A 22,423-nucleotide genomic window follows, 5' to 3' on the forward strand; every position below is an offset into this window, starting at 1 on the left:
GACAGGAGCCTCGTGCCAGAATGAATCCTGCCCTGCATAGCTATCCACGAAGATGCCACAGTTTTGTGCAATACCTCTACTCAACTGGAGTACTTTCTACTGGCCAATCAGTAAGTGCTACCTCGTTGGGTAAATGTATAGTGCTTTTCCTACACTGCAGCTGCGTAAAGGGCCAGAAGATTTGTCTCCAGTCACCATATATGCCTGTAACTTTGCCACCAAGCCAAAAGGCGCCGAGGTTTCTTGAGTGAGCTGCCCATCATAGTTGGGAAAGTGAGGGAAGACGTTTGATACCGCTAGTATGTGGTGTCGGGGCTTCTATGCGTGTTCACATGTCTCCTGTGTATAAAGTGTCAGAGAGTGAGCAAGGCAGCAGATGAGGAGAAAGCAGCCTCCTGTCCACTGGAACTACACAGGGATTGCGCTTGAGAAACTCATGGATGCAAAGTCCTCCCTCAAGTATTACAGCGAATTTTCAACGGCAGATGGAGTTAAAGCACACTTGCCAGGCCTCGACCGTGCTCACTAATGTTTTGGGCTGATTAAAACGCTACTGAATTTGACCTTCCCTTCGGGCACCTGTTTTATATCTGTAAGTGCTTCCTGTTGCAGGAGCCTCATGCCATACTCGTAACTATTCTCTGACCCTGCTTCGAGGGTCAGAGCAGGGTCAGAGAATAGTTGCAAGTAGGCAAGGAGGCGCCGCTCAGGAATAACTTACAGGGTTACAGCAGGTACCCAAGTTGAAGTTAATTTCTTTGTAACCATTTTGTAAATGGTTACAAAGAAATTAGCTTCAACTTGGGCACCTGCTGTAACCCTGTATGTGCTTCCTGAACAAAATTTTTTCCGCTCGCGGATTCGCGGATTTTGCCGCAATTTCACGAGAATCGCGGATCGCGAAATTGCGGAAAATCCATAAATTCCGCAAGCGTAACGAATTTTCGGCCCATACTTACTGTAAATCCTGCTACATTACTGACATTTCCAGCTACTCAGTTTCAGTCACAAGAGCTACATGACTGTATATCCCTTACTGAAGAACAAACAAAAGGTTGTGTTGACCTACAAGATACACCTCTTTCTAACATTGATGGGGAACTGTGGGTTGATGGGTCTTTCCTTATTGCACAACATCTGCTGCTTATGCAATTACAACACTTCAGACAGTAATTGAGACAGCTTGCATCCCACAGAAGTCAGCTCAAGCAGCCGAGTTGATAGCGTGGACAAGAGCATGTGAGCTTAGTACTGATCTGCTTGTTAACATCTACACTGATAGTCGATATGCTTTTGGAGGGGCTCATGATTTTGGGCAACTCTGGAAGGAAAGAAACTTTCTTACTTCACATGGGACACAAATAATGCATGGGGGATTAGTACATAATCTCCTTACTGCCTTGACATATCCTAAGAAAGTGGCAATTGTTAAGTGTAGCACACACAAGAAAGTGACTGATAAAATAGGACAAGGCAATGCCTTTACGGATCACACAGCTTGTGAGACTGCAATGCAGCGAAGTTCTACATCTATGTATGTAGTTAAGTCACAGGCTGAACATTGGTATGATGCCAGGCAAGAGGTGCTGGACATGCAAGATCTGCATTTGTTGATGAAATAGACCAATGGTCTAAGGAGGGGACATTGGATTATGAGGGTTGTTGGAGCAATAAAGACATGACAAAATGGAAGTTACCCACAGCCTATTTATATCCTATGATTCACTTGGCACATGGGCCTGTACATGTTGGAGCATCCTCAATGACAAAGAAACTTAGTCAAGTTTGTGATTGTCCAGAGATTGCCAGCACAGTTAAAACGATAGTCCAGTCTTGTCTGATTTGATTCCAGTAGAACCCTGGAAAAGGAACACAAACTCCAGCAGGAGGGTTTGCCATACCTACTGCACCTTTTGAGGTCCTGCAAATGGATTACATCCAGCTTGAACGTTGTAATAATCTGGAGTATGTCCTAGTGGTGGTTTGTGCCTTTAGTAAATGGATAGAGGCATACACTGAGAAAGATAATACAGCTATTACTACAGCAAAGGTGCTCCTAAAGGAGTTTTTCCCCAGATTTGGCATATGCCGAGTTTTGTGGAATGACAACGGACCCAATTTCCTTGGGAAAGTTACTGTTTACCTCATGAACGGATTAGGATTTAAGCAGAAGCTCCATGCTGCCTTTCACCCACAAGCAGCAGGACTAGTAGAACGATACAACTCTACCCTTAAACTAAAGTTTGCCAAAATACAAGCTTCCACATCTTTGAAATGGCCTGATGTACTACCCCTAGCCTTGCTATCTATTAGATCAATACCACATACACGATCTGGCCTCACACCGTATGAGGTGGTTTTTGGGAGGCCAATGAATATTAGGGAGATTCCTAAGCCACGCCCTATACATGATGTACCCTATGTATTGATGAACAACTATTCTAGTCACATTGGTTCAGTGGGCTCTATGATTCTTTCTATATTAATCTCCTGAATTTACTCACCTCTAGTGCATTTTCTTTTAAGTGCTTGGAGAGATATTTGTACTTGCCTTCCTTTTCCTATTTTGCCTTTGCTTGAATGGCTTTTTATGTATTACCACAGCATGCATCTTATGATATCCATTAACAGCCTCAGTGTACTTCATTTGTTATATTGAATTTGTGAACTTATGTATGTATTTTTCTTATGCATAGAAAATCAAGTGGTTCTCCTGAAGAAGGTGTTTGTTACGCCGAAACGTGTGTAGAGAACGTCATCTCATCTACTTCATTCTTTGAAACCCTTGCAATGTTTTATTACTTGATGTGAATATTCTTTATTTGATTAAATAATTTTTATGTATTGTCAGTTCATGATATGTACGTGATATTGAAATATCGCGAGGATCCCCATTGTGGACCCGTACCTCTAATATAACTAAATTGCCCGTTATCTTGACACCGCAGCAGCGGCTACCGGGAGTGGCTATTTTGAAATTATATTGCGTACCACTGAGCCTACTTCGGCGTTCCCGGTGTGGGCATTCTGTATATATGTATTTTTTAGGCAATCTTTTGTTGTCCTGAGGATGAACCTTGTATTATAAAAGGGTTCGAAACTTCGTCGACCTTAACCCCTTAAGGGCTGCGCCCGTCCAGCGGCCGACGGCACCACTACCTCGGGAGTGCTGCCGTCGGCCGTTGGACGTTCCAACTGCACCTGCGCAATGGAACGCACTGGAGCTGGACGTTCCAAAGCAGCTAAGGTGTTAATACACTAAATGCTTATTTATCTTGTGATTTATTATTTGCATATGTGTATATTTTTGTATTGTCTGTGTATGATTTATGATATTCAGACTGCCACAATTTGCCTAAAAATCTTGTGTCTGTCTCCCCTGGAGTGTGTTAGTTGGGCACCGGCGGGTGTCCCACTTGTATCGGACCAAACTTTTATGTATCTTATGCATTGAAAATTAAACTGTCCGGCTGGACATTTGATATAGAACTATTCAGTCTATATTTATTGAAATTTATTGTCTTCTGGTCTAGGGACATTGTTTCTGTTGATAAATTATAATTTTTATATGCAATAATAAAATGAATTTTGTTATTTGTATATAAATCTCCTGTTTGTTAGTACACTGAGGTCGTGTTCTTCAAGTTACATGTGTCATACCTAACTTCAGACAGGTACTTAGTTGCCTAGGAACCTTTATCACTTAAAGTAGTGCCTGGGTGATTGTAGGAATACATGGGTTGAGCCTGGTTAATTTTATAAGTGCACGGATATTCTTTGGGTGATTTTGTAAGTGCATGGGAAATGCCTCGGTAATTACATGAGTTTATAGTGAATGCATGGATCATTGCAAGAGTGCATGGTTAGTGTCTGGGTGATTGGACGAGTGCTGGGATTCTTCAATGTCATTTCATAACCGCTTGGGTATTGCCGGAGTGATTGGGTAAGTACATGGTACTGGATATCTAATTGTAGGAGTGCATGGGGTAGTGCACAGGTGATTGGAACAGTACCTGAGTTATTGCATAAGTGGATGAGTAGTGTCTGGGTGATTGGAGGAGTACATGGGTAGTGCTAGGGTGATTTTTTAAGTGCATGAATATTGCTTGGATGATTGCATGAATACATGGTTACTGCTCAGGTGATTGTATAAGTGGAGGAGAAATGTCTGGATGATTGAAGGACTGCATAGGTAATACTTGGGTTATTGCAACATTCTATAAGTAATGTGTGGGTGATTACAGAGCTGTTTGGGTACTACCACAGTGAATAAAGCTGTATATTGGTAATGCATTGGTGATTTTGTAAGTACATAGGTTATATTTCAGTGATTGAAGAAGTGCATGGGTTCTGGTAAAGTGATTTGAAGAGTGAGATAATTCAGTTTTCAAAAAAAAATTGACTGCAATAAAAGTGACAGTAAATATTAATTCATAACATTATGCTTAATACATTACTTTATCTTACCTTCTTATTGAAGTAGATATGAAACTCATTGAAACAATTTTGCAGTTGTTTTATTATAATCTAAATTTAAAATATTTCCAAACTTTAGAATTACTTTCTGTAGAAGAGAAGAAAAAAACACTGTTATTGCAAATAATAATACCGTTTTGAGAATGCAACATAATTTCACAATTAGATAACATTCAGATTCTCTTTTTGGCTGTTTTCAGATACTATTGAATTTCACCATACACAGTGATTTCAATGTTGATCATCGTGTAACAGCGGGCAGAAAACTATAATCAATAAAATTGTTTAAAAAAACAATTCTGTGTTCAAAATACTTACAACAAACTCAACTATCTGTTTACATTTTCAAAAATAAACACTCATTTACATTGCATATAATACAAAGATCAAATATATGAACTGCTTCTTTCAAACACAATATTATAAATACAATATCAAAGAACAGAAACGATAATTAAAACAGTAATTGTTGACATCTTCCAAATAGGCTGAATAATGTTTACGAAATCATTAGCGTTGAAAATATCCCCCAAAAACTTGGTAATCTTTTTTTGACGTCACAGTGGGCGTGTGCTTTCGGACAGACGGGAGCCGTCCGATCTGCGCACGCATCAGATTTGGCCGCTCCCAAGCGGAATGTCTGCTGCGGCGAATTGGTTAATTCATTTTTAAATCTTCCCAAAAGGCCGAATGATTTTTCAAAACTTTGGCACCAAAAAAATCAGACATGAATTTGGTAATTCATTAGGCAACCAACATTTGAATTCCAAATGGACATCATTACAATGTGTCCATCCTTTATTGCACTTGATGTTGTAGTAGGTCCATCATGGAAAATAATAGCCACTGATTTAAATGTTCTTCCTGAAAGAGACAGTTGACTTGCCATAAAAATTTTAATTTTGGTTTGGTTGAGATAAACCTTGCTAATAGCAAGGTATATCAGTGATAAAAACAGGTGAAGGGCGGCGATAGTAATATTCCCGCTAAGCCATCATAGCGATAATTATCGCTAGTTGTTGGTAATATGCCTCACTGTTTTGCAATCTGGTATTGTCAAATATATGAATTGTTCAGTATCTATTTCAGTGGTAGAAGAAAATGGACAGTCTTCACATTTATGATCCCATCTGTAATGAAGTCCAGATTTTCAATTTGTAGTCCATCATCATCCAATACTGCAAGCATAAACATAAGAAATTATTGACGATCTTGTTGAACATTAAGTGTAAATTGTGAAGAACCAGAACATATATCTAAAAGATGCAGAATGCCAGAAGCAGTTTGGATTTTAGTTTTTTCAGTTTTAATTTTTCAAAAATATAATGCAACAAAGAACAAAATCTTTTTCCTCGATTCTCCATAATTTGATGATGAAGATTTTCTAGACAAAACTCTACATTCACAATTACATTAGCAAAGCAGTTGATACCGCAACTATTTTCTAACTGGTATTATACAATATCATCAACAGTGTTCATTTTCATTTTCTTTGTAGCCTCGCCATTCTCTTGAATTTTTTTTTTCTTTCCAACCTCACTAGAGTGTTTCTCGTATATTTATTTTGGACATACTACAAGCTTTTGATATATGGGATATTTACCTAAGTTGGGAGCATACAATCTTCTTAACCGAATATACTCTCTTACACAATTTGCATCTGCACCAATCTTTTTCTCATCAAAATTAATCAAATACAATCCAGATAATGTTCTTACTTGAGACAATGCAACATATGCTATGCCCTCTTTAAACACTATATATCCAAAGTTTATCAAAGCACTGTCTACGCTTAAACCTTGCGATTTATAAATGGTCACCGCATATGCTAAAGAAAGAGGAAACAGTTTTCCACAAACATACAAGTCTTTAACAAGCAAAAAACAAACAGCACTAAATTCAATCTGTTTTACCTCTTCAATCTGATCAAATTTAATCTTCAAGAATTAAATTCCATCTCTATTTTGACAATTAACAAAATCAACAAAGTTTCCCATTGCTCCATTTACTAAATCTTTTTCTATATCCAAATTACGTCGGGAAAATTACCCTACAGTCTTCACATACATATGAATTCTTTTCTAAACCAGCAGTCTTAGATATAGACTTTTCCAAAGAATCTAATTTTTGATTTGAATTTTTCTGACAGAATAATAGTAATTTCTTCCTGTTCTATTTTATCAATGGCATTCATTTTCATTATTTGTTGAATTTCCAGCTTCAAAAGTTCTTGATTTATGTAGAACACTCTTGCAGTTTGGCTTTAGACAAATTGCAGATTTCTTTTGTCCAATTTTTCGGTATATTATTTCAGGACCAACATTTTCATTTGGAAACAAGTTTGTAAGTAGCTGACGTTGTGAAGCTTTTTTACCATATTTTGTCAAAACACAAATTTTTATATCTTGAAGAATGCTTCCATAATGTTCATCACTTGCTTGTCGCATATTCTTAATAAGTTCTTTATATTCAAAAGGAGACCAAATGTTGACATTTCCAATACTTCCCAAAGATTTCCTAGTGTCTTCATGCACAAGTGTTTTAAAAACTGTTTGCCCTTTTACAGGAGTAAGATGTAGTAGGTCGCCAAATACAATTACATGTTCTCCTACAAATAAAACATCATTATCTGTTTTTAAAATCTGCTGCATTCCTAAATGCACAAAGGCAAGCATTACGTTTGAGACCATGCTAACCTCATCAATGATCAGAAGTTTCATTTTCTTTAGTACTCTTGAAACTTCATAACAAACTTCTCCAGATAGCTTGTGATATTCCAACTTATTTTCATGTTCAAATGGTAGCATCAGTAACCGATGCAATGTAATCCCTTTAATATTGTGTGTTGCTAACCCAGTTGGAGCGGTTACAACACAAGATAGATGTGATTCAGTGGTTTTCGGTAAATAACTAATCAAAACTTTAATTAAGAAACTTTTTCCTGTACCAGCTTGAACACTGATATACATTCGAATAGTTTTAAATGATGAGCAGTTGCATTCTTTTTTTTCATGAAGTAAACCATGTTCTATCTGTTGAGTAACTTGTTGATATATTTCTTTCTGTCCAATATTTAGTTGTTCTTCCAAGTTTCGCAACTTCATAATATCCTGTTGTGCTTGTTGCATTGCCGGTTCTACTTCACTCATGGCTATTGCTGCTTCATTTTCAAGAATTGGTTCTCCTAGTGGACATTGACTCAGTGGAGCAGAACTTTGACTATCTTGAGAACTGTCTCTAGCAATTTCAGCTGAAATAGTACTTCCTTGTTCAATCTCTTCAGTCAACATTTGTAGATAATTGTGAAAAACTGTGCATTTAATGCTATCTTTACAGGCATTAAAAGAATCTTCATAGCACTCAAAATCTCCAAGTAATTTCATTTCAGTATGCCAAGGCTAGAAGAGTTGCAGAAGTGCTAAATAGAAAAATTCCCTTTTATCTGCAGTATCACAACTGAGTTTCTTGTGATTAATACGCTTTCCTTTGGTATGTTTTACCAAACATCCATCATATCCAATCACTGTATATTTGTCTTCATTTATATTTTTTGTAACATTTCTCTTAAAGCTGTAATATTGCAGTATTTCATAGAGACAAATGTTTTCCAGCTGTGGACTTATTTTAGAATAGTACGTATCCAACAGGTTTGCTTTAACAATATCTGTACTTTCTGGTTCATTTATTGCTAAGTATTCAATTTCTTGTACAGATTTCAATACTCGATTTCGTGTTGCAGCAAGACCTAGACCTACCCAAATGATTCCTCTTCACTTTGAATATAAAATTGCAGATGTCAACTGATCCGAACATTTGTAGGATCCAATCTCTCGATGGGAAAGCATCTTCAAACTAAAGCTGTACAATTTGTTACTAAGAGTCTTCTCTTGTGAAATTTAATCCCACATCTCTTACAACTCCGTCTTTTCAGATTTTGTTATGTATGATGTAACAAAGCGAGCACCAGCAATATAATTATCTGCAATATACTGATATCCATATGTGCATTTCACATCGGCAAAATCACTGGATTGTAATCATTAATATACTTTGAATGTTCACTTCTTTTTATATTGTAAGTATTCTTTGGAGATTTTCGAGTTATAGTATGTCTCACTGCTGACATGAAACTGTTGACTCTTCCTTTGAAAATTACTGGACGTCGGAATCCAAAACAACATTTTATATAAAATATTTCTTTTGCGTGTATTTCCGTCGACAATATTTTCCACATCGATGAGCTTGAAACCGTAAAACTTGTTGTCTTAAGGTATTTTCTTCTCCTGTTTTTGGAATACCACATGTAACATAGTCTTCAATGAAAGATAAAACAGTCTCACCAGAATCAGTTCCAAATTTAAGTGCATCCTGATCAATAATAGCATATGTATATGAGGAGCACCTCTGGCTTGGTACTCCTTTCTCCCAAAAAAATCAATAACTTCCCCAAGAGGTGGGTTATTTTTATTGCAGATCAAAGACATCATAACTTGAAACCTATGATTAAAATATATGCACACATTTACAGGATCCAAGGAACACAGTTCTCTAGCTGTCTTGAATTCAAAGATTTTAATATTTGAATTTGCTTCTCGTAGAAATTCAAGTAAATCGTCCCATGCGTATTCAGCACAGCTTAGCGTAACAAACCATGTAGGGGTTCCTAAGTTCCTTAACATACATTTACATTGTCTGTGACGACTTTACTAATATTCATTAGTACCACATTGACACGCCATCAAATTATTCAATTGAGATTCTAAATGATCGTCTCTTTGTTGTAGTTTGTCATTGAATTCCTTTGCTGAAACATGTTGAATATGAATTCCTGTTTCTAATATGTGGTTCACTGCATATGAAAGTCCAGAAAAGTCACTTTCAAACAAAAGATGAAATATATATGGAATACATTGTCAAAATCTTGGATCTTCTGAGTACAATCTTGTTGTACTATATTCTGAAGCTGGAATCTGCACAGGTCGTTCATCATACCGTCCACCTTTTCCAGTGGGGAAGAGCTGTGGAAAACAACAAGCTTCTAAACTTCTTTCCCAACCACTCATAGGAGTTCCTTTCGCTTTCTTCAATTGGAATAATTCAATAGTATTTCCAATCACTTCCTTTGAATGTAAAGGATGTACACTATAATGTTCATAAATAACTTCACTCCTGTAGATATCCACTTTTTGGATTTGGCCAGTTGAAATTTTACTATCATCTCCTAAAACAGTTTCTTCTTCTTCCGGATGTACATTCTTCTAATAAAGATTGTTTTTTATGAGATATTATGTAGCCTTTTGAACTTTGGTGACATCTACTAACTCTTGCCATCATTTCCGACTCTTTGTTGGAACACCATTAACTAGAATAACTACAGGTCCAGTTTCCTCTCTCTCTACACCAATAGTTTCAATATTTTTCTTTAAATCTAAAGGTAAATAAACACATTTTCCTTTTAATCCTCTTTGTAATTCTGATGGAAGCAGCTTGGAGCTTGTGTACATCTCCCTTGAACTTATTTAGCTATCACTTAGTCCACATTTCTAGGAACCATCTTTTCTTTTTCAATTGCACAATCATTCTTAACTTCATTAGCAGGATCACTGGTATCAACAGCGTGAACTAATGTATTGTTTTGAAAATAGCTCTGTTAATTAAAAAAAGGTTCTGAACTAAAACTGTGCTTCCATTCCCCAATTTTTTACAAAAGTTAGTTCTGTTAATTAATCTTTTCCTTTCACTTTTGTCCTTCATAGAAAGCATTGGTTTATCCAAAGTTCGCATTCTTTTCAGAATTAATTCAAACAATCTTTTTTTCAATTCAAAAGCCTTTTCAACTATACTTTCAATCTTTTGTTTCTTTTTATAAAATGCAGATTCTTTTTATATTTCTTGCAAACTTTCAATACATTTTGTACTACTCTACTTTCATACATATGTTTTCTAATATTGTGATATTGTTTCATCCTTCTTTCAACATAGATTGTTTTCTCATTTCCTGAATTTCCATTAATTTGTTCTTTTTCATTTCATTCTCCTTCATTCTACAAGTATTCTTTCTATTTTCAGCATTTTCAAAATCCTTTCCAGTCCTTAAACGTCTTCTAATAAATTCTTTTGTTCTCTTACCACTAGACTTTTTCTTTTTTGCCACGTGTTGTAGTTCACCTAATTCCTGCTTTTGTCTCTTCTTTAAATAGTACTGTTTTTTTCTTGTGCACTTTTTTTGTCATGGTAAATCATTCTTAACAATAATGGAGAATATCTGGAAAAAAAGAATTTAAAAAAGGATTTAATATTATTAAAATAATTATATACAAATATTCATATCTATTACTACAGAAACACCTTCTATTTAAAAGCTACAAACAAATGCATATACGCTTTTCGGAATATGGTAACAACTGCACCTGAGCTACAAAATAAGTGAAGTTGGGTGCAGAAAAAAGAAATACAGTAGAAATGTTTGAATGATTACAGCACTACATATCTAGTGCCTGCAATATTGTAAGACTGCATGGTGACTACTTTGGTGTTTTTACAACTGCTTGAGACGTGTGCATACAATTACAAGAGAGGTGCAGAAATAAGCAAGAGCAGTGCAAAAGAAGCAACAGAGGTGCAAAACGAGGCAAATGAGGTACAGAAGGAGGCAAGAGAACTGCAGAAAGATAGTTGCAGAAACATGCAAAACAGGTACAGAAAAAAGGAGCAGGTGGGCAGAGTAAAGCAAGAGAGGTGCAGAAAGAGGGAAGAGGGCTGCAGAAAAAGGGAAGAGGGATGCAGAAATTTGGAACAAAGGTGCAGGAAGAAGACAGAGCAGTACAGAAAGAACCAACATACATGCACAAATAGGCGTTCAGAAAAAGGCAAGTGAAGTGCAGAACGAAGCAAAAGATGTGCAGAAAGAACCAACAGAGGTGGAAAAAGAGGTGACAGGAGTGCAGAAAGGGGTAGGAGAGGTGCAGAATGAGGCAAGAGGGTTACAGAATGAGGCAGGAGGGGTGGAGAAAGAGGAACAGAACTGCAGAAAAAAACAACAGAGGTGGTGAAAGAGGCACAAAGGGTGCAGAAACATATAGGACAGGTGAAGAAACAAGGAACAGAGGTACAGAAAGAGGAAAAAGTGTTGCAGAAACAGGGAAGAGACGTGTAGAAAGAGGCAAGAGATTTCCACAAAGAGGGAAAGGAGGTGCAGAAACAGTTAAAAGGGGTGAAAAAAGAAGCAAGAGAGGTGCAGAAAGAGCCAATAGAGTTACAGAAAGAGTCAATTAAAGTGCAGAAGGAGACAAAGGAACTCAAGGAACTTTCAAGTTGTGAAAGACTTTACCAACCCCGCTGCCCTCTTGCACAAGACAGGGCCCTGCCAGGAACTCTGCGATAAACTATCAAATTTTTTCTATGAGAAAATTCATCTCATCTATGCCTCTTTTAATGTAGCCAATAGTCCGGACAAAGGGAGTATTTCCCCCTTCAATCCCATGACTAAGGACGCAAGGCTAAATGCATTTAAACCCATCACCCTTGACATGGCACTGATGAAACTTCAATCTTGTAAATCAGGTTCACCTTTAGATCCCATGTCTGCTCAAGTTTTCTCCACAGTTGCTCCTGCGATTGTACAACCCCTTCTATCGATATGGAACTCCTCTCTTTCATCTGGTCAATTCCCGGAAAATTGGAAGCAGGCCGTTCTCATTCCTCTCTTAAAAAAAACCTGAGGCAGACCCTGCTGTCCTCAGTAACTATCGCCCGATATCATTGCTTCCAAAACCAGCCAAAATTCTGGAAAAAATAGTCCAAGAACAACTCTCTGACTATTTTGAAAGCAATGATCTTCTACATGACTCGCAATCCGGCTTTAGGACCGGTTATAGTACGGAGACAGCACTTCTGGAGGTGGCGGAGACAGTGCGGGAGACTGTGGACCGGGGAGAGGTAGCCATGCTTGTGCTCCTCGACTTGTCCGCAGCCTTCGACACGGTCTCCCATGCCATCCTCCTGAACAGACTCCTAGAGATGGGGATCAGTGGAACTCCGCTAGCTTGGATAACCTCCTTCCTAACTGACCGCACACAACAAGTTTGGTGTCGACCATTCTGGTCTAAAGACAAGAAACCGCTTGGCTGTGGGGTGCCCCAGGGTTCAGCCCTCAGCCCCCTTTTTTTTAACGTGTACGTTGCACCCCTAGCAAAGGTGATTGAGTCCACTGGGGAGAGAGTGATATCCTACGTTGACGACACGCAGCTTGTTTTTTCCTTCAGAGATCACTCTCCCTCAGGTTTTGAAAACTTTAGAACTTGCCTTTCCAATATTGTAGCCTGGATGACCTTAAACACATTAAAACTCAATACGGACAAGACGGATGTGTTGTTTTTTAATCAATCGATCCCCTTGTCACTCGCCACCTGGTGGCCTGCGGAACTCAACCCACCACCTTCTCCGGTAAAGGTGGCACGCAATCTTGGAGTCCAATTCGACAACGAATTATCCTTTAAAGCCCAGATCCAGAAAGTAACCTCAGCATGCTTTAGGAAACTCCACATGCTAAAAAAAATCTCCCCCTTTCTCCCCACGGAATCACTGAAGACAGTGACGCACGCTTTAATCACCTCGCACTTGGACTATGCGAACAGCCTATACGTGGGACTCCCCGCCTATCTTCTTCATAGGCTGCAGATCGTGCAGAACGCCGCAGCCAGGCTGATCTGCAAAGTTCCCTATCGACACTCCATTTCACCCCATTTGAGGAAACTGCACTGGCTCCCGATCACGGCTCGTGTCAAATTTAAGGCCTTGGTCCTAGCTTTCAGAGCCCTCAATGGAAAAGGCCCCAAATACCTCAGACACAGACTAAAACCAGTCCAATCATGTCTTAATCTCAGGTCTAACCATCTTCGCCTTTTACTCACCCCCAGATTCCGCCTTGTTAGAAGTGGTAGTATCAAAACTATGGAACTCCCTTCCCGTTAGCCTCCGTCTCATTGACATCGAATCTCAATTCAGGGGCAAACTCAAGACTCTCCTGTTCTCAGGCTGTTAAATCTCCTCTCCCCCTGGATCCGCATTCCTCAGCACCGGGACACCCCCGTTGGGGGTAGCTGTGCGCTTAATAAATGTCAATAATAATAATAATAATAATAAATAACTGCAGGAAGAAGCAATAGAGGTGCAGAAACATGCAAGTGAGGTACAGAAAGAAGAAGAGAAGTGCAGAAAAAGAAACAAACGTGCACAAAGAAGCAAGAGAAATGCAGAAAGAGGCAACAGAGGCACAGAGGGAAGCACGAGTGGCTTGCACACCATTAGTACCAATTTAACACCCACATTTAGGAATAAGTAATAGGTGACCATTCTAGGTTTGCAAAGGGCCTTCCACCACGCTGTAACACTTTTCACTGTATTTTTGCTAACGTTTGAGCAATTTGAGCTAGAAACAAGGCTTTATTTGTTCAAATCTGCAGATCTGAATACAGATGATGAATTATGTGCCTAATGCAGAAAATGTATAATTATGAGAAAGTCGGTGTAGCCAAACACTCGCAGAATTCCAGTGGCCTTGCTCATACCTCTGACTAGGTTCGCAAGTGCTCCTTAGTGAGTCTCCCCATATTATTAAAAGGACGCTGTTAGAAATGGGGTTACCAATTCTACAGGGGATAGCATGGAGCAGAGCGGCAGGCCAAACTCCTGAGGACATGTGTGAAGCATCCACGCAGTACCCACAGACAACACACCAGGCACACCACAAAAGAGACACAACACCACTTCTGGTTGATAAAAGAATAACTTTTGTATTAGGTCCAACCTGCAAAGGTAAAACAAAGTAATGCACCGTAATCACAATAGGGCGCCAACTGGCTCCAGGGCAAGGGATACCAGGGGGATTATTTACAAGGAAAATGGGAAAAGTAAGAAAAAGGTAAGTAAGTCCATTAGTGTCCAGGTTGAAATAAAACAAAGCGTTATCACTTGGCATGAAACACAGGGTCATTATTGCAGGGCAAACACTGGCATTAATCCTTGGCATCACCTTAGCTGTAGGCTGTAAGCGTAAAATAAAACATTAGGCATAAACACAGCATGACTTGTATTAGCACCTCCTGCAAAACAGAATAATAGGCATACAATACTAACATCTGGCCTAGGCAGGCATAATCACATTTAACATGGGGCATCAGGTTCAGGTTTCAAGTCTTTATTTCGATTCGATAAATCATAAAAGACACATTGAAGTACATTTTTTAAAAACGATAACTTAGAAAACTTTTTTACAGGGAAAAACATGTGCAAATCTATTAGCTGTTAAATAAAATCTCACTACATCAACAACTAAGTGCAAGTATAAAATGATACATTGATAGACAAAGACTACATGCAAAGTAAACCGAGTAGACCATACAATAATAAACCTTAGATAAGAGGATTATAAGGAAATATAAAAAAGTATTAAACATCTTAAGTAAGAAACCTGGTAAGAACATAAAAATTGATAATTACATGGCAAACCATAACAATCAAGGGGACACCATTTCATAGATAAAGTGCAAGAAGTGCAATCAGAGCGAGCATATGTATATGCAATAGACAGAGTATACCACCTTATGAAGCAGTATTGGACGGCTCTATCAACTTAGGCATAAGTTTTGACCTGATGATCCAGGCCCACCCCAGATATTTGGCTAGGCTCACTACGAAGACCTCAGATGTGATAGTCTTTAGCGCCCAAATGGCCACTGCCGATTTTCTAAATGGTAAACGCTGAAACAGTGGTTTTAACCATTTGTTTCGCGGCGCCAAATAGCTAGGGCAAGCAAAAAGAAAGTGGCCCTCTGATTCCTTCTGCCCTGAGCAACATTTACAAAGACCTGAGACACCAGTGGACCATTTATTTACAAAGGTATTCAATGGCAAAGCACCTACCCTGAACTGGTGATAGAGTTTCTTGTCCAGCGGTTTATTAATGACATCCCAGTAGGGCTCACGGGACAGGTCTAACTTGAAAGTAGGAAACCTGCCCGTGAGGCTGGTAAGGCTGGAGGTCGAAACTTGATAATGACGAAGAGATGCCCAATACAATGCTTTAAACTCTTGTTTGGAAGGAAAGGCATTAGTGGAGGGAGCTGTCCAAAGTTGTTCTAAACCCATATCTACCAGGATATTTTTTACGGCTTGAAGCCATGGGATTTTTCCTGAAACACCAATTGACCTGACTTCTGCTAGTTCTTTCGCAAATAAAGACAGGTCAGGGGAGGTCCATATTCGCCTCCACAGGGCCACCAATCTGAATCTGGCCATCTCATTGATCGGAAGGCAACCCAGGTCCAAGCAGAGGGGAATAGATGGAGATGACTGAGGTAGACCTACCAAGTTCTGTAAGAACTTGCATTGGGTTTTAAAGAGATTTAAGAGGTCCATATAGCCCCAGAGGTCTGCGCCATATAAGATTGCAGTGCTGATTTTGGCGTCATAGATCTTGAGAGCTGGGGTGACCCGTTTAGTGATGGATCTCTTTTGCTCCTTTATTAGACAGCCAGTTAGCCGTGCTAACTTAAGATGTTGTACACCAACTTGATCTTTCCATCTCAAGCGGCTGTCTAGGGTGACCCCCAGGTAAGTCATGGTCTCGACCTGCTCAAGATTAACTCCACGCAAACTCACGGAGCTCCGGACAGGATGGTATCTCGAGAAAACCATAAACTTAGTTTTGCCCACGTTCACCGCAAGATTGTTGATGGCACAGAACTCCTCAAAGCGGTCCAGCACCCGCTGTAGACCGGTGCGTGTTCTGGAGAGGAGTAGGGTGTCATCGGCGAAGATGAGCAAAGGGAATCTTGTCCCAGCCAGCATTGGGGCATCAGTGGGGGTTTCCGAAAAGAATTTCACCACTTGGTCGATGAACAGGAGGAAGAGTGTTGGTGCCAGGACGCACCCCTGATGGACACCTCTAGTTACGGGAAATGATTCCGTCACTTGTCCCTGGCCTCCCCACCTCACTCTCGCATAATTATCCTCATGTAATTTTATAATGAGGTCAAGTAGTTCTGATGGTAAACCCAAATTTCTCATAACTCCCCACAGTTTGTCCCTTGGCACAAGATCGAAGGCGGACTTTAGATCGATGAATGCTGCGAAGATGGTACCGCCACCGAGCAAGACCACTTTCCAATAGATCAGACAGAGTCTGAACACCTGGTCGATGGTGCTTATACCCGATCTGAAGCCCACCTGCATGGGAGATAATTTGTCCTCAGATTCAATCCAGCCCTGAACCCGTCCCAAAACCATACGTGCGATGATTTTTTGTATGGAGTCAATGAGACTGATCGGGCGGTAGTTCCCTGGATTGGACCTGTCGCCTTTTTTAAATATTGGTATTATCTCGTCTCCCTTCCATGATTTTGGGACACTGGCTCCTTTAGCTAATGAATTGGCAATCATGGTTATATAGGGAAGCCACAAGGCGGGATTTGATTTAAACAGATCCGCTAGGACAAGATCCATACCGGGGGTTTTCCCTCGCAGAGTCAAACCTAGAGCAAGCTCGACTTCAGATTCTGAAAAAATGAGTTTCTTCCCGTGGGTAAGTGACGATGGTACCTTTCCCAAGATTAATAGGGGTTTGGATTTTTCAGCGCTGAATTGGGCAGAATAAAATGTTACCCACTCTTCTGGAGGTACGTGGTTTGCCGGGGTACACGAGTCGGGATCCTTCCCCCACTTGACTAAATCCCAGAACTTTTTTGGATTGTTCGAAGTGGATGCATCCAAGAGATCCGACCAGAACCTGTCCTCCCACTCCCGTTTTGCTTCCCACTGGGTTTTTCTGTAACGTAGCCTAGCTGCTTTAACTGCGCCCATATCACGAGATTTAATAGTTTTAATAAGATCTGTATGGGCCTCCCTACATTTTTTGTTATACCATTTCTGGTGGTGGGAGTTGGCTTTAGTGGGAGCACTCCGACAGGGGAGAGAGAGTAGCGACTTTAAATGGTCGAAAACAACTAATATGGTGGTTAATAACAGTATTTGCCGATTCCAAACCACCCCCCAACAGATCAATTTTTAACATTTCATTACGCACATTTTTAACCACTGTATTAACATTGGCCCATAAGGTTTCATCCTCTACGACCCTGGACCATTTCAGCCTCCTCCTATCATTAGTTATCAAAACATTCCCTGTCTGTGAAGTGGTAGGCTCCACCAGACTCTTTTTACCTGGCAGTTTCAGTAGGAGCGACAAGGGGTTATGGTCACTCTCTGGGCTGGGTATTACTTCCATGTCCACTAATGGGGCCAATATTCCAGTTTTAACAGAACATAATCAATGCGGCTCCGCCTTAGACCGTTATCAAAAGTACAGTTGGCTCCTTTATCCGATATTGTGCGGCCATTGCAAGCCCAGAGTCCTCTGTTTAGGCAGAGAGCCATCCAGTTAACTGCTGCCTCGGTCGCTTTAACAGTTTTATCGATCCTCAATTCAGGAATGTTCCAAGCAGCGTCCTCGGCCGAACCCCAGCTATCCCCTATGTCATACAATGGCTCAATAGTGCAATGTAAGTCTCCTGCTAAGAGGGTAACATTCCCACTACCCATTTCAGCAAGCTCGTGGTCTAAAACATTCAACAACGGTGGACTGCGACCACCAGGCGAACCTCTGGCGTATATGTTGAGCATAATCAGGTCCCGTTGGCTGGCCTTGCTCAGCTTTATTATAAGGAGATCCGGGTTCTGAACAGGTAGCTCTATCGGATAAAATCCCAAAGACTGCTTTACCCATATCAATAAGCCACCTGAAGCACACCCTTTGCCCCCTCTAATCGCAGGTTTAAAGAAATTAACATAGCCCAACTTGAAGACTGGTTCAGATGCCCAAGTTTCTTGGAGTAGGATGATGTCAAATTTGTCCACAAACTCCATCCAATCTTCAGAGAGCATACGGGACTTTATCCCTGCGATATTCCAGGATAGAATTTTCAGATTATCTAGGTTAGAGGCTGCAGGGGGGGGTGACGGGGCTGAAACTACAGGAAGTACCTGGTTGCTCCCTCTAATCCTCCTATTCTCCATGAACCTAAGGTTATCCCTGGGATCCCCACTCATCATGGCCTCTGAATCGTCTTTAGATGCTGATAGAGTAATCTCCCTTGTGGCTGGGCCACCCATAACTGCATCTAGATTATCAATTAAATGTGGGGTCTCCCTGTTCCACCTCGTCGACTCGTGACCAACTACATCTGCGGGGGGAGTCTCACAGGGTGTTGTATGATGTCAATCTATGGCCTCAAGGTCGGAAAGGGGACCAAAGCGGTTGAAGAGGAATGGACGTTGGTGGACAAGGGGTGTTATTTCCAAGGGGTATCTCCTAGCTGGTGGTTGACCAGAGTTGGAAAATGATTGAGCGTGACTTTGCCTATGGGGATAGAAGTACGATAGGCCCAGTGTTTGAACGTCCCCCTGTCTAGCAAACCTAGCTTCTCTTCGAATAGTATCTACCACCCATGGGTCCTTAAACGAAATTAAGATGCAATCACCCTCCAGATCCTTGGTACCTTGGCCCACCCAGTCCACTCTCCTTACAAATAGTATTTCGGTAGGTGAGGAGGGGGTAAAGGTCGATTTTTATTTAACCAAAAGATCACTTTATTGTGAAGATCCCCATATGACTCCTTACTACCTGGTTTTAATGGAGCAACACCTGTTAAAACTATTGTATGACGTGTTGCCTCTACCGGTAGGTCAGCGCGTGGAGTAGTAAACCTACTATGCCTCTCCGCCCTTTGGTTGGTGTTACTGCGCTGCCAGCTATATCTCCGTGTGGTGGGAGACGGGGGGGGGCAGGATTGGGTTTTACTTGTGGGGGTAGATTAGTACTTTGAGGCCTACGAAGATTGTGTTTTTCGGTGACCTTCGTCTTGGATGTCTGTGTTAGGGTACTCGCAGTTGGGTTAAGAGATATAGCTTTTGGTTCCCCCCCCCCTATGGTCATATTGGTATTTAACCCTGATGTTTTGTTGTGGGCAGGGTTGCCGATAGAAATATTATTTGTGCTTGAGATCTTCAGGGCTATTTGTGTTTTAATGGCTCCTATAGGACTGGTGCCAGTTAATTTATGTAACATGGCCTGATTTGAGATCACTACAGCCTCCATGCTGTCTATTTTTGAAGTCATTAGCCTGGTCCGTTCCAGGACGGGTAATAGTAGGGTTTTAAACATGGCCTCCATTTTTACTAACAAGATTTCATCACTGTTAAGGCACATAGGACAGGGATTCGAGGAGCCCAGGGTGGAGAGGGAGGGACACAACACATTAGGAAATATAGAGGGAATTTGAGTATCTAAAGGATGCCCAGAGCCCTGACTCCCATTGTCTGTAGTATCTTTTGTTTTTGGAATCTTACATTCTCTCCCCCCCCGAGAGTCTTGAGTCATGTTTTCTCTTTCTAGAAGTAATGTCTGTACTTGGGGGATCTGTGGCAACAGTGGTATTTGAGACATTAGGGGGTAAATAACCAGATATCTGACTAGGTTCAGGGCCCACGCTGGCTTGTGAATCATCCCCCTGGCTAGCTTCTGAATCATCTAAGCTGTATGCATCTTCCTCCAAAATGCGAACAGTTGGGCTCTCCCCCTCAATATCTAGATGAACAATAGCATCCGTGGTAGTAGATTGTACACAATTGAAAGCAGCGTGTGCTACGGGGCTGGTGGTGGAAGCTAGTACGCCCAGTGATGAGCGCTTTCCGCTAATAAGGTCAAGCGAGAGTCTTTTTTCCACCATCACAATTTCCTTCTCCAATATCCCCGTTGCCCGTGTGATGAAAGTGTCTAGTGGGCCTGATACGACTCCCTTGGTGGTTTGGATTTGGACTGTGCGTTCTTTTCCTGACCTTAAGGACATGGTGGGATGTAGGTTGAATACAAAAACCACACTGTCTGTTGATGTTACTTTTATCCGTCCCTGCAGTACCAAGTTTCAAGAGTTAAAAATAGTAAGGTAGACCGCCTACCTTAGGTACCAAAAACAAAAACGGCCAGGGGGGATGGGCCCGGGCCGGACTCTGCCGTACTCGAACGGCCTCAAACAGCCCGCTCTTTGCCCGGTCTTCGCCCGAGCTGCGTCCCGCGCCGCGGGAGTTGAGGCTGTGAAATAAGGGGCGTTTGGGCGGGGGGCGGGCCAGCAGGGAGAGCGGACCGGATGCTGGCTCACCGGTCTCGCAGGGACTCCTGGTTGCTGGAGTCCCCGCACGCTCGCAGCCCCGCCGAGCCTCACGCCCAAGCCGCCACCGCCTTACCGTTCCTCCTCCTTGGATAACGGAGCCCCACGCACTCCTGTGCGAAGCGGCACCCGCGAAGCGGGTGCGGCGAGAAGTGGGTCGGTTTGCCTTGAACAACAACGCCTGGTCTGTGATGCCTCTGTCAGGTGAGATACGGTGTCCCAGCAAGGGAAGGTGGACGGCGCCTTTACAGACCTCAGGTGGGCGTGGGGCGGGCCAGCAGGGAGAGCGGACCGGATGCTGGCTCACCGGTCTCGCAGGGACTCCTGGTTGCTGGAGTCCCCGGACGCTCGCAGCCCGCCGAGCCTCACGCCCAAGCCGCCGCCGCCTTACTGTTCCTCCTCCTTGGATAACGGAGCCCCACGCACTCCTGTGCGAAGCGGCACCCGCGAAGCGGCACCCGCGAAGCGGGTGTGGCGAGAAGTGGGTTGGTTTGCCTTGTACAACAACGCCTGGTCTGTGATGCCTCTGTCAGGTGAGATACGGTGTCCCAGCAAGGGAAGGTGGAGGGCGCCTTTACAGACCTCAGGTGGGCGGGGGCGGGCCAGCAGGGAGAGCGGACCGGATGCTGGCTCACCGGTCTCGCAGGGACTCCTGGTTGCTGGAGTCCCCGCTCGCTCGCAGCCCCGCCGAGCCTCACGCCCAAGCCGCCGCCGCCTTACTGTTCCTCCTCCTTGGATAACGGAGCCCCATGCACTCCTGTGCGAAGCGGCATCCGCGAAGCGGGTGCGGCGAGAAGTGGGTTGGTTTGCCTTGTACAACAACGCCTGGTCTGTGATGCCTCTGTCAGGTGAGATACGGTGTCCCAGCAAGGGAAGGTGGAGGGCGCCTTTACAGACCTCAGGTGGGCGGGGGGCGGGCCAGCAGGGAGAGCGGACCGGATGCTGGCTCACCGGTCTCGCAGGGACTCCTGGTTGCTGGAGTCCCCGCACGCTTGCAGCCCCGCCGAGCCTCACGCCCAAGCCACCGCCGCCTTACTGTTCCTCCTCCTTGGATAACGGAGCCCCATGCACTCCTGTGCGAAGCGGCACCCGCGAAGCGGGTGCGGCGAGAAGTGGGTCGGTTTGCCTTGTACAACAACGCCTGGTCTGTGATGCCTCTGTCAGGTGAGATACGGTGTCCCACCAAGGGAAGGTGGAGGGCGCCTTTACAGACCTCAGGTGGGCGGGGGACAGGCCAGCAGGGAGAGCGGACCGGATGCTGGCTCACCGGTCTCGCAGGGACTCCTGGTTGCTGGAGTCCCCGCACGCTCGCAGCCCCGCCGAGCCTCACGCCCAAGCCGCCGCCGCCTTACTGTTCCTCCTCCTTGGATAACGGAGCCCCACGCACTCCTGTGCGAAGCGGCACCCGCGAAGCGGCACCCGCGAAGCGGGTGCGGCGAGAAGTGGGTCGGTTTGCCTTGTACAACAACGCCTGGTCTGTGATGCCTCTGTCAGGTGAGATACGGTGTCCCATGGGGCATCAACCTGAGCACCTGGGCACGGCCAGAAGTATACCCACAAAAGGGAGCCTCACCATGAGCTCAAGGTCACCTTGTCGGTGTAAACACTAGACCCACATATCTCACCCAGACCTAAACCTGTGAACCTGGGGCAGGTAAATACACCATCGTATAACACATTAAGCGTAAAATTTCCCTATGAGCACAACTATATCAACGTGGGAC

This window comes from Lissotriton vulgaris, chromosome 9, assembly GCF_964263255.1.
Source record: "Lissotriton vulgaris chromosome 9, aLisVul1.2, whole genome shotgun sequence".
Lineage (NCBI taxonomy): Eukaryota > Metazoa > Chordata > Amphibia > Caudata > Salamandridae > Lissotriton > Lissotriton vulgaris.